Genomic DNA, 13,797 nt, shown 5'->3' with positions numbered 1-13,797 from the left:
GTTACAATGAGCTGCCAACTTTGGTAACAGAGTCCTATTACCAGTTAGGAATTTTTCATAGGTGGTTCACAATGGAGCTCCTTGTGAGCAAACATTACAGTGGGAATTTTGATTCTAAGTAAGAAACTGGTTTTATAGGCCAGATAGAAGTTCCAACCTAAGTGGCAAAGAGTGTGGAAGTTACTGTTTATTTCATTCAAAGAATACTTGTTTCTTTGTTCTAGACACAGCAAAGGGCTGAGGAATGCTTGCAGAAACAGTTTTTAAATGTGTGTACAGTAAAAAAAAAAATCATAGAATTAAATCATATGCCTCTTACCATCCTTATAATTTAATCTTTCAACAATCCTATGAACTAGGCACTGTACTCCCTCCCCATTTCCCAGTGACCAAACGAGCAAAGAGGCTGAACAGGAGCACCACCCTAGTCAGTGGCTGATCAGAGGTCGAAACCAAATAAGTCTAGAGGACAAATGCTCAACTATTACCCTGCCACCCTGTACATTCTAGAAGGCAAACAAATGACTGATAGACTGGTATGTACTATGCGTGCGTGCTAAGTCATTTCAGTTATGTCTCTGCGATGCTATGGACTGCAACCTGCCAGGCTCCTCTCGCCATGGAATTCTCCAGACAAGAATACTGGAGTGGGTTGCCATGGCCTCCAGGGGATCTTCCTGACCCTGGGATCAAACCTGCATCTCCTCCTGCATTGGCAGGTGGGTTCTTTATCACTAGCACCACCTGGGAAACCTCATATATTATGAGGCCAAAACAGATGGGCACAGATGGTGGAGAGGTGAGAGAGAAAGTGACTCAACATTTAGGAAAAGACAATCCAAGGACTCCTACAAGCAGGATTCCAAGGTAAAGAACCAGGTTTTTGGGTTGAACAAATGGGTGGTTGGGGTGCCAGGTAGTGAGTAAGGTGGGGATTGGAGGAGGCAGGTCAGGTTCTCTTAGGACATGTTAAGACATGCTTTTGTGGTGTACCATTTAAGATGAATGATCTCATGCAGACTGCTAGGTACTAGTCTGGACTAGAATAGGAATTTGAAAGACATAATGTAGATGGCTAAGAACAGATGTATGGGAACATCCAGGATAGAGCATCCAGAGTAGAAAAGGCTTAAAACATCTTGATGAGCTCTCAACATTTAGAGCAAGTAGAGTGGGAACCAACAAAAGACATGAAGCCAGAGGGAAAGGAGGAAACAAGAGGGTTGTGGTTTTTTTAACCCCCAAAGCAAAAAAAAAACATTTCAAAAAGTAAGGTGTGTTAACTATCAAGTGCTGCTGTGAGCCTAAATGCAGAGTGATTGTGACAATTCTTATGGAGGAACAGGGATGGGAGCCAGGGTGGTGAGACCTGGAAAGTGAGTGAGCAGAAGTGACTCTTAATAGCCATCCTAGCAAAGTAAGGAAAAATGCCCAAGGATGATTGTTGCAGCAGCGTCGTTTACAGCAGCACGAAATTGGACCCCTGTCAGTACAGAAATTGTTAAATCCAATATGATAAATCCTTTCTAGGTAATAGAGGATGTGACATAAAGTCCATGTTTATGGCAAGGCAAGGAGAATTTAAACATAACAATTCTCAGACCTTTGGCCTCCTCTCCCCTCTCTGCATCATGCATTGGCCAAATCCCCAGCCATAGGGATACCTGCTCAACTGTAAAGAGCAACATTCTAGCATCAATTAGACAACTCCTTAAAAGATAATATTCCTTCTTAGCTTGTAAAGAGTCACATGACCCAACACTTACGGGTCATGTGGTACTTGAATTATGTAAACTATCAATAATCGTTTAATATAGCCTCTTCAATAAGTGAAGCTAGGAAAACAACGGCTACATGTAAAAGCATATTAGAACACTTCCTAACACCACATAAAAAATAAACTCAAAATGGATTAAAGACCTAAGTGTAAAGCCAGAAACTAAAAACTCTTAAAGGAAAACAGGCAAACACTGACATAAATCATGGCAATATTCTGTTTGACCTACCTCCTAGAGTAGTGGAAATAAAAACAAGCAGGACCTAACTAAAAAAACTTTTGCACAGCAAAGGAGACTATAAGCAAAATGAAAAGAATGGGAGAAAATGGGAGAAAACAATTGCAAATAACTGACAAAGGAAAATCTCCAAAATACACAAGCAGCTCACGCAGCTCAATACCAGAAAAACAACCCAGTCAAAAAAGGGGCAGAAGACCTAACAGACGGTTCTCCAAAGAAGACATACCAGTGGCCAACAGACACAAAGAGAGGCTCAATACCACTATATTAGAGAAATGCAAATCAAAACTACAATGACGTATCTCCTCACACTGGTCAGAATGGCCATCATTAAAAAATCTACAAACAATAATGGTGGAGAGGGTGTGGAGAAAGGAAACACTCCTGCACTGTTGGTGGGAATGAGTGATTGATACAGTATGGAGATTCCTTTAAAAACTAGGAATAAAACTACCTTATGACCCAGCAATCCCACTACTGGGTACATACACTGAGAAAGACACATGCACTTCAGTGTTCATACAGCACAAGTTACGACAGCTCAGACATAGAAGCAACCTAGATGTCCATTGATAGGTGAATGGATAAAGAAGTTATATAAAATGGAATGGTACTCAGCCATAAAAAGTCAGTGAGGTGGATGAACTTAGAGCCTGTTACACAGAGTGAAGCAAAAACAGAGAGAGGAAAAAAACATTTTCTATATTAACGCAGCTTCCCTGGTGGCTCAGACGGTAAAGAGGCCGCCTCCAATGCAGGAGACCTGGGTTGGGAAGAACCGCTGGAGAAGGCCATGGCAACCCATTCCGGATTCTTGACTGGAGAGTTCCATGGACACAGGAGCCTGGCGGGTTACAGTCCGTGGCGTTGCAGAGTGCACACAGCTGAGTGCACTCACTTCACTTCATGGACTCTAGAAAAAATGGTATTAATAAACCCATCTGGAGGGCGAGAATAGAGACACAGACATAGAGAACAGACTGGACACAGTGAGAGAAGGGAGGATGGGACAAATTGAGAGCGTAGCACTGACATGTAGACACTGCCACATGTGAGAGAGAGCGCTAATGGGAAGCTGCTGAATAACACAGGGAGTGCAACTCGGTGCTCTGACAACCGAGAGGGGTGGGATGGGGTGGGGGAGGGGGTCGTGTGTGCTTGCGGCTGGCTCCAGTTGTATGGCAGAAGCCAATGCAATATTATGAAGCAATAATCCTCCAATTAAAAAAAATTAAAGAAATATGATATGGAGGTTAACAACACACTTCTGAATAACCAACAAATCACAGAAGAAATCAAAAAAGAAATCAAAATATGCATAGAAACTAATGAAAATGAAAACACAACAACCCAAAACCTGTGGGACACTATAAAGGAAGTGCTAAGAGGAAAGTTCATAGCAATACAGGCATACCTCAAGAAACAAGAAAAAAGTCAAAAAATAACCTAACTCTACACCTAAAGCAACTAGAAAAGGAAGAATTGGAGAACCCCAGAGTTAGTAGAAGGAAAGAAATTTTAAAAATTAGGGCAGAAATAAATGCAAAAGAAACAGACCATAGCAAAAATCAACAAAGCCAAAAGCTGGTTCTTTGAAAGGATAAATAAAATTGACAAACCATTAGCCAGACTCATCAAGAAGCAAGGAGAGAAAAATCAAATCAATAAAATTAGAAATGAAAATGGAGAGATCACAACAGACAACACAGAAATACAAAGGATAAGAGACTACTATCAGCAATTATATGCCAATAAAATGGACAATGTGGAAGAAATGGACAAATTCTTAGAAAAGTACAATTTTCCAAAACTGAACCAGAAAGAAATAGAAAATCTTAACAGAGCCATCACAAGCACGGAAATTGAAACTGTAATCAGAAACCTTCCAGCAAACAAAAGCCCAGGTCCAGACGGCTTCACAGCTGAATTCTACCAAAAATTTCAGGAAGAGCTAACACCTATCCTACTCAAACTCTTCCAGAAAATTGCAGAGGAAGGTAAACTTCCAAACTCATTCTATGAGGCCACCATCACCTTAATACCAAAACCTGACAAAGATACTACAAAAAAAGAAAACTACAGGGCAATATCACTGATGAACATAGATGCAAAAATCCTCAACAAAATTCTAGCAATCAGAATCCAACAACACATTAAAAAGATCATACACCATGACTAAGTGGGCTTTATCCCAGGGATGCAAGGATTCTTTAATATCTGCAAATCAATCAATGTAATTCACCACATTAACAAATTGAAAAATAAAAGCCATATGATTATCTCAATAGATGTAGAGAAGGCCTTTGACAAAATTCAACATCCATTTATGATTAAAAAAACTCTCCAGAAATCAGGAATAGAAGGAACATACCTCAACATAATAAATGCTATATATGACAAACCCACGGCAAACATTATCCTCAATGGTGAAAAATTGAAAGCATTTCCCCTAAAGTCAGGAACAAGACAAGGGTGCCCACTTTCACCGCTACTATTCAACATAGTTCTGGAAGTTTTGGCCACAGCAATCAGAGCAGAAAAAGAAATAAAAGGAATCCAAATTGGAAAAGAAGAAGTAAAACTCTCACTGTTTGCAGATGACATGATCCTCTACATGGAAAACACTAAAGACTCCACCAGAAAATTACTAGAGCTAATCAATGAATATAGTAAAGTTGCAGGATATAAAATCAACACACAGAAATCCCTTGCATTCCTATACACTAATAATGAGAAAGTAGAAAAAGAAATTAAGGAAACAATTCCATTCACCATTGCAACGAAAAGAATAAAATACTTAGGAATATATCTACCTAAAGAAACTAAAGACCTATATATAGAAAACTATAAAACACTGATGAAAGAAATCAAAGAGGACACTACTAGATGGAGAAATATACCATGTTCATGGATTGAAAGAATCAATATAGTGAAAATGAGTATACTACCCAAAGCAATTTACAAATTCAATGCAATCCCTATCAAGCTACCAGCGATATTGTTCACAGAACTAGAACAAATAATTTCAAGATTTGTATGGAAATACAAAAAACCTCGAATAGCCAAAGCAATCTTGAGAAAGAAGAATGGAACTGGAGGAATCAACTTGCCTGACTTCAGGCTCTACTACAAAGCCACAGTCATCAAGACAGTATGGTACTGGCACAAAGACAGAAATATAGATCAATGGAACAAAATAGAAAGCCCAGAGATAAATCCACACACATGGACACCTTATCTTTGACAAAGGAGGCAAGAATATACAATGGAGTAAAGACAATCTCTTTAACAAGTGGTGCTGGGAAAACTGGTCAGCCACTTGTAAAAGAATGAAACTAGATCACTTTCTAACACCACACACAAAAATAAACTCAAAATGGATTAAAGATCTAAATGTAAGACCAGAAACTATAAAACTCCTAGAGGAGAACATAGGTAAAACACTCTCCAACATAAATCACAGCAGGATCCTCTATGATCCACCTCCCAGAATTCTGGAAATAAAAGCAAAAATAAACAAATGGGATCTAATTAAAATTAAAAGCTTCTGCACAACAAAGGAAAATATAAGCAAGGTGAAAAGACAGCCTTCTGGATGGGAGAAAATAATAGCAAATGAAACAACTGACAACTAATCTCAAAAATATACAAGCAACTTATACAGCTCAACTCCAGAAAAATAAACAACCCAATCAAAAAATGGGCCAAAGAACTAAATAGACATTTCTCCAAAGAAGACATACGGATGGCTAACAAACACATGAAAAGATGCTCAACATCACTCATTATTAGAGAAATGCAAATCAAAACCACAATGAGGTGCCACTTCACACCAGTCAGAATGTCTGCGATCCAAAAATCTGCAAGCAATAAATGCTGGAGAGGGTGTGGAGAAAAGGGAACCCTCCTACACTGTTGGTGGGAATGCAAACTAGTACAGCCACTATGGAGAACAGTGTGGAGATTCCTTTAAAAATTGCAAATAGAACTGCCTTATGACCCAGCAATCCCACTACTGGGCATACACACTGAGGAAACCAGAATTGAAAGAGACACATGTACCCCAATGTTCATCGCAGCACTATTTATAATAGCCAGGACATGGAAACAACCTGGATGTCCATCAGCAGATGAATGGATAAGAAAGTGGTGGTACATATACACAATGGAGTATTACTCAGCCATTAAAAAGAATACATTTGAATCAGTTCTGATGAGATGGATGAAACTGGAGCCGATTATACAGAGTGAAGTAAGCCAGAAAGAAAAACACCAATACAGTATACTAACACATACACATGGAATTTAGAAAGATGGCAATGATGACCCTGTATGCAAGACAGCAAAAAAGACACAGATGTGTATAGCGGACTTTTGGACTCAGAGGGAGAGGGTGAGGGTGGGATGATTTGGGAGAATGGCATTGAAACATGTATACTATCATGTAAGAATCGAATCTCCAGTCTATGTCTGATGCAGGATACAGGATGCTTGGGGCTGGTGCACTGGGATGACCCAGAGGGATGTTATGGGGAGGGAGGTGGGAGGGGGGTTCATGTTTGGGAACGCATGTACACCCGTGGTGGATTCATGTCAATGTATGGCAAAACCAATACAGTATTGTAAAGTAAAATAAAGTAAAAATAAAAATTAAAAAAAATGTCATTTAATGTACAGCCCTCTGTCTCAAAAAAGCTTACAAACTAAGTCGACTTCTAACTGGTAGAACAGTTTTTGGCACTTTCTCAGATGCTCTTTCTGGGTTGTAAGTCTCAAATTTGGCTCAAAAATTTTCCAATAGTTTCTTAGATTAACTGATTGATTAATCAGTTCATTAATTAATTTTTCACTAGCAAGAATGAAATATTTATATTAAATAGGAAAATTTTAAAGTCAGTGGTGGAAAAAAGTTACAGAATATGAACAATACAGAACAGTACAATTTTATTTGTGTAAATAATAAGACATGCTAGATATCTCTAGGTCATAAGTGTAAATTAACATGAGAAGATCTTGAAGGAAACATTTCTCAATAATCACAGCAGTCACTTCTGGAGAGAATAGGTAGAGATTGATGGGTTTTAGTTTTATCTGTAAATGTATTTTTCATCGTAAGAATGTACTCATACTTTACTTAAAAGTTAAAACAAAAAATTTTAGTAAATAGATTAAAAAGATGAGGAAGCAGGGTCTGTAGATCTCATGCAAAAATTTCTCTAAAGGCAAGCTGAGAGACCCAGCGAATGCGTTATTGACCAGAGACATTTCAATATTCATGTACACAACAAATTGCTGGACACAAGTGTTAGTTTCTGCAAAAATCCTCCAGTCGATAATGTGTTAATAGACATTTTGTGTATAAGACAGTTGGTTGCTAGTATGCAAATGGAAATGATGCCAAAGTAGAGATCAATTTCATGGGAAAAAGGATAACTGAGAAAGGGAATTCCTTGTGTAGTCAAGAAAGAACTGGGGAAGGTGTGGAGCTTTCAGAAGACAAGATGGGAGAGTTGGACAGCCCTGAGTTCACTTCCTCTCATGGGTACACCAAAATCACAACTAACTGCTGAACAACTATTGATGAAAAAGATTGAAATCTACCTTAAAAAGATATTCTACATCCAAAGACATAAAGAAGAAATCATGAGACAGTTAGACAGTTGCAATATAACCAAATCCCACACTGTCCAGGTGGGTGACCCATGATCTGGGGGATTACCATAAAATAGACCTTCTCCCACAGAAGTGAGAGCTGCACTTCTCTGGTGCAGTGGGTAAGAGTCCTCCTGCCAGTGCAGGGGACACAGGTTTGATCCCTGGTCTGGGAAGATTCCACATGCTGCAGAGCAACTGAGCCTGTGCACCTTAGAGGCTGCAAGCTCCAACTAATGACACCCATGCACCTAGAGTTTGTGCCCCACAATAAAAGAAGCCACTGCAAGGAGAAGCCCACTGACAGCAACTAGAGAAAGCTCTCATGCAGCAAGAAGGCCAAGTACAGCCATAAACAAACAATGTTTTTAAAAAAATCAGTGAGAGCTCTGAGTGCCACACCAGGCTGCCCAGCCTAGAAGTCTGGCATCAGGAGAAGGAGACCCCAGAACCTTTGGTGTTGAAGGCCAGCAGGACTTGCAGGAGATGTACAGGACTGGAAGAAGCAGAGACTCCTCTCTTGGAGGACACACACAGTCTCACATACACCAGGTTCCAGGACAAAAGCAGCAACTCCATAGAAGCCTGAGCCAAACCTACCTGCTTCTCTTGGAGAATCTCCTGGGGAGGTAGGGGGGCCTCTGTGGCTCTCCCTGGCTTCAGAAAGTCTGGTGGAGGGGCCTACATCAACTCTAGCTGGCGGCAGACATTTTAGACTTCCTTGGCACAGAGACCTGGCTCCACCTAACAGCCTGTACAACTCTCCACATGGACATCACCAGATAGTCAACACCAAAATCAGATTGATTGTATTCTTTCCAGCCAAAGATGGAGAAGCTCTATACAGCCAGCAAAAATGACTGGGAGCTGACCATGGCTCAGCTCATGAGCTCCTTATTGCAAAATTCAGACTCAAATTGAAGTAAGTAGGGAAAACTACAAGGCATTCAGGTATGACCTAAATCAAATCCCTTATGATTGTACGCTGGAAGTGACAAATAGATTCAAGGGATTAGATGTGATAGAACTACCGATGGAGGTTCATAACATTGTACAGGGTACAGTGACCAAAACCATCCCCAAGAAAAAGAAATGCAACAAGGCAAAATGGCTATCTGAGGAGTTCTTACAAATAGCTGAGAAAAGAGGAGAAGTGAAAGGAAAAGGAGAAAAAGATATATCCATCTGAACGCAGAGTTTCAAAGAATAGCAAGGAGAGATGAAAAAGCCTTCTTAAGTGAACAAAATGCAAAGAAATAGAGGAAAACAATAGAATGGGAAAGACCAGAGATCTCTTCAATAAAATTAGAGCTATAGATGGGACACTTCATGCAAAGATAGGCACAGTAAAGGACAGAAACAGTATGGACCTAAAGAAGCAGAAGATATTAAGAAGAGGTGGCAAGAATACACAGAAGAACTATACCAAAAAAAGGTCTTAATGACCCAGATAATCATGATGGTGTGGTCATTCACCTAGAGCCAGACATCATGGAGTGTGAAGTCAAATGGGCCCTAGGAAGCATTACTATGAACAAAGCTAGTGAAGGTGATGGGATTCCAGCTGTGCTATTTCAAATCCTAAAAGATGCTGCTGGTCAAGTGATGCACTCAATATGCCAGCAAATTTGGAAAACTCAGCAGTGGCCACAGGACTGGAAAAGGTCAGTTTTCATTCCAATCCCCCAAAAAAGGCAATGCCAAATAATGTTCAAACTACCACACAATTGTTCTCATTTCACGTTAGAGCAAGGTAATGCTCAAAATCTTTAATTTATGCTTCAATAATATGTGAACTGAGAACTTTCAGATGTACAAGCTAAATTTAGAAAAGGCAGAGGAACCAGAGATCAAACTGCCAACACCCATTGGATCATAGAAAAAGAGAATTCCAGAAAAACATCTGCTTCATTGACAACACTGAAAACTTTGACTGTATGGATCACAGCAAACTGTGAAAAATTCTTAAAGAGATGGTAATATCAGACTACCCTACCTGCCTCCTGATATACCTGTATGCAGGTTAAGAAGGAACAGTTAGAACTAGACATGAACAATAGACTGGTTCCAAATTGGGAAAAGAGTACATGAAGGCTGTATGTTGTCACCCTGCTTACTTAACTTCTATGCAGAGTACATCATGTGAAATGCTGGGCCGGATGAAGCAAAGCTGGCATCAAGATTGCGGGGAAAAATATCAATAATCTCAAATATGCAGATGACACCACCTTTATGGCAGAAAGTGAAGAGGAACTAAAGAGACTCTTGATGAAGGTGAAAGAGGAGAGTGAAAAAGCTGGCTTGAAACTCAACTTTCAAAAAACTAAGATCATGGCATCTGGTCCCATCACTTCATGGCAAATAGAAGGGAAAACATGGAAGCAGTGACGTTTTATTTTCTTGGGCTCGAAAATCACTGCAGATGGTGACTTCAGCCATGAAATTAAGGGATGTCTGCTCCTTGGACAAAAGCTATGACAAATCTAGATAACATATTAAAAGCAGAGGCATCACTTTGCCAACAAAGTTCTGTCTATTCAAAGCTTTAGTTTTTCCAGCAGTCATGTACAGATATAAGAGTTGGACCATAAAGAAGGCTAAGTGCCAAAGTATTGATGCTTTTGAATTGTGGTTCTGGAGAATACTCTTGAGAGTCCCTTGGACAGCAAGGAAATCAAACCAGTCAATCCTAAAGGAAATCAACCCTGAATATTCACTGGAAGGACTGATGCAGAAGCTGAAGCTCCAATACTTTGGCCACCTGATGCAAAAATCTAACTCACTGGAAAAGACGCTGATGCTGGGAAAGATTGAGGGCAGGAGGATGAGATGGTTGGATGCATCATCAACTCAATGGGCCTGAGTTTGAGTATACTCCAGGAGATGGTGAAGGACATGGAAGCCTGGTGTGCTGCAGTCCATGGGGTTGCAAAGAGTCAGACATGACTGAGCACTCTGCAATAACAGCAGCAGCCTGTAAGCTCTGCTGCTGGGAAGCCTCAAACAAAACAACCAACAGAGCAGGAACATAGCCCCACTCACCAGCAGACAGGCTGCTTAAAGACTTATTGAGCCTACAGCCACCTCTAGATATGCCTCTGCCCATCAGGGCCAAAACCCAGATCTACCTACCACTTGCTGCTGCTGCTAAGTCACTTCATTCATGTCCGACTCTGTGTGACCCCATAGACAGCAGCCCACCAGGTTCTACCATCCCTGGGATTCTCCGGGCAAGAACGCTGAAAAGAGTGGTTTGCCATTTCCTTCTCCAATGCATGAAAGTGAAAAGTGAAAGTGAAGTCACTCAGTCGTGTCCGACTCTTGGTGACCCCATGGACTGCAGCCCACCAGGCTCCTCCATCCATGGGATTTTCCAGGCAAGAGTACTGGAGTGGGGTGCCATTGCCTTCTCTGACCTACCACTTGGCAGACACCAAAAGCAAAGAAACTATGATCCACAAGCCTGCAGAACTGAGTCTGCAAACCCAGATCAGTATCTACCCTGGGACCAGCTGGTTCCTGGCCCTTGCATGACAGAATGGGAGTGTACTGCTGGTAAACAGGACATTCCCTATGGAGGGCCACTTCTCCAAGGTTGAGAAACGTAACTAAGCTACTACATACATAAAAATACAAACAAATTTAAACAAGATGAGATGACAAAGGAATACATTCTAGATGAAAGAACAAGATAAAACCCCAAAAGAACAACTTAGTAAAATGGAGAGAGCCTATCTTCCTGAGAAAGAGTTCAGAGTAATGATCACAAAAATGATCCCAAAACTTGGGCAAAGAATGGATGCACAAAGTGAGAAGTAACAAGTTTTTAGTAAAGAGTTAGAAAATGTAGAGAACCACCAAAAAGAGTTGCAAATACAATAACTGAAATAAAAAATACACTAGAAGGAGTTAATAGCAGAAATAAATGAGGCAGAAGAACAAATCAGTGAGCTACAGTGTGATGGAAATCACTGCCACACAACAGAATAAAGAAAAAAGAATGGAAAGAAATGAGAACAGTTTAAGAGACCTCTAGCACAATGTCAAAGGCACCAATATTTGCATCATAGGGGTCCCAAAGGAGAAGAAGGAGAGAAAGGGCCTGAGCAAATACTGAAGAGATAATAGCTGAAAACTGCCCTAACACAGGAAAGAAAACAGTCACCCAAGTCCAGGAAGTGCAGAGAGTCCCACACAAGATAAACCCAAGAAGGAACATTCCAAGATGCATATTAATCAAACGGACAAAAATTAAAGACAAAGGAAATATTAAAAGCAACAAAGGAAAAGTAACAAATAACAGACAAGGGAACTCCCATAAGGTTAGCAGTTGATTTCTCAGCAGAAACTCTGCAGGCCAGAAGGGAGTGCCACAGTATATTTACAGTGATGAAAGAGAAATACCTGCAACCACAAATACTCTACCCAGAAAGGCTCTTATTCAGATCTGATGAATCCCAAAGCTATGAGATTCAGAAATCAACTAGAAGAAAAAACTGCAACAACAAAAACATATGGAGGCTAAAAAATATGTTATGAAACAACCACTGGATCACTGAAGAAATCAAAAGAGGAAACGATTTTGATAGAGACAAATGAAAATGAAAACCTAATAATCCAAAATATATGAGACACAGCAAAAGCAGTTCTAAGAGGGAAGTTTCTAGTGTATAAGTTTACCTCAGGAAAGAAGAAAAATCTCAAATAAACAACCTAACCTTACAACTAAAGCAACTAGAGAAAGAAGAACAAACAAAATGCAAAGTTAGTACAAGGAGAGAAATCACAACTGTCAGAGCAGAAAGAGAGACACAGGAAACAACAGAACACCAATGAAACTAAAAGTTGGTCCTCTGAAAAGATAAGCAAAATTGATAAACCTTTAGCCAGACTCATCAAGAAAACAAGAGGGCTCAAATCAATAAAACTAGAAATGAAACAGGTGAAGCTACAACAGACAACACAGAAATACAATAAGAGAAAATCACTGCAGATGGTGACTGCAGCCATGCAATTAAAAGACGCTTACTCCTTGGAAGAAAAGTTATGACCAACCTAGATAGCATATTCAAAAGCAGAGACATTACTTTGCTGACTAAGGTCCGTCTGGTCAAAGCTATGGTTTTTCCTGTGGTCATGTATGGATGTGAGAGTTGGACTGTGAAGAAGGCTGAGCACTGAAGAATTAATGCTTTTGAACTATGGTGTTGGAGAAGACTCTTGAGAGTCCCTTGGACTGCAAGGAGATCCAACCAGTCCATTCTGAAGGAGATCAGCCCTGGGATTTCTTTGGAAGGAATGATGCTAAAGCTGAAACTCCAGTACTTTGGCCACCTCATGTGAAGAGTTGACTCACTGGAAAAGACTCTGATGCTGGGAGGGATTGGGGGCAGGAGGAGAAGGGGATGACAGAGGATGAGATGGCTGGATGCCATCACGGACTCGATGAACGTGAGTCTGAATGAACTCCGGGAGATGGTGATGGACAGGGAGGCCTGGCATGCTGCGACTCATGGGCTCGCAAAGAGTTGGACACAACTGAGCAACTGAACTGACCTGAAGGGACTATAAGCAGCTATATGCCAGCAAAATGGACAATCTAGAAGGAATGGACAAATTATTAGAAAAGATCAATCTTTAAAGACTGAGCCAGGAAGAAATAGAAAATATGAACAGACCAATGAAAACTTCTGAAATTAACACTGTGATTCAAAAACTCCCAAGAAACCAAAGTCCAAGGTCAGAGGACTTCACAGGCAAATTTTATTGAACACTTAGAGATGCGTAAACACCTATCCTTATGAAACTATTATGAAAAAATTGCAGAGAAAGGAATATTTATGAACTCATTCTATGAGGCCATCATCACCCTTATTCCCAAACCAAACAAAGATACCACACACAAAAAATTATAGGCCAATATCACTGATGAACAAAGACACATCTGTAGTCAATTAATATACAATAAAGAAGGCAAGAATATAAGATGGAGAAAAGACAGTCTCATCAATAAGTAGTGTTGGGGAAACTACATGGTAACATGTAAAAAAAATGAAATCAGAGCATTCTCTAACAACATGCACAAAATAAACTCAAAATGAAGCCAAGACCTAAATGTAGGGCAGGA

Source organism: Capra hircus, chromosome 8 (genome assembly GCF_001704415.2).
Source record: "Capra hircus breed San Clemente chromosome 8, ASM170441v1, whole genome shotgun sequence".
NCBI classification, from domain to species: Eukaryota; Metazoa; Chordata; class Mammalia; order Artiodactyla; family Bovidae; genus Capra; species Capra hircus.
This window is presented reverse-complemented; position numbering follows the sequence as displayed.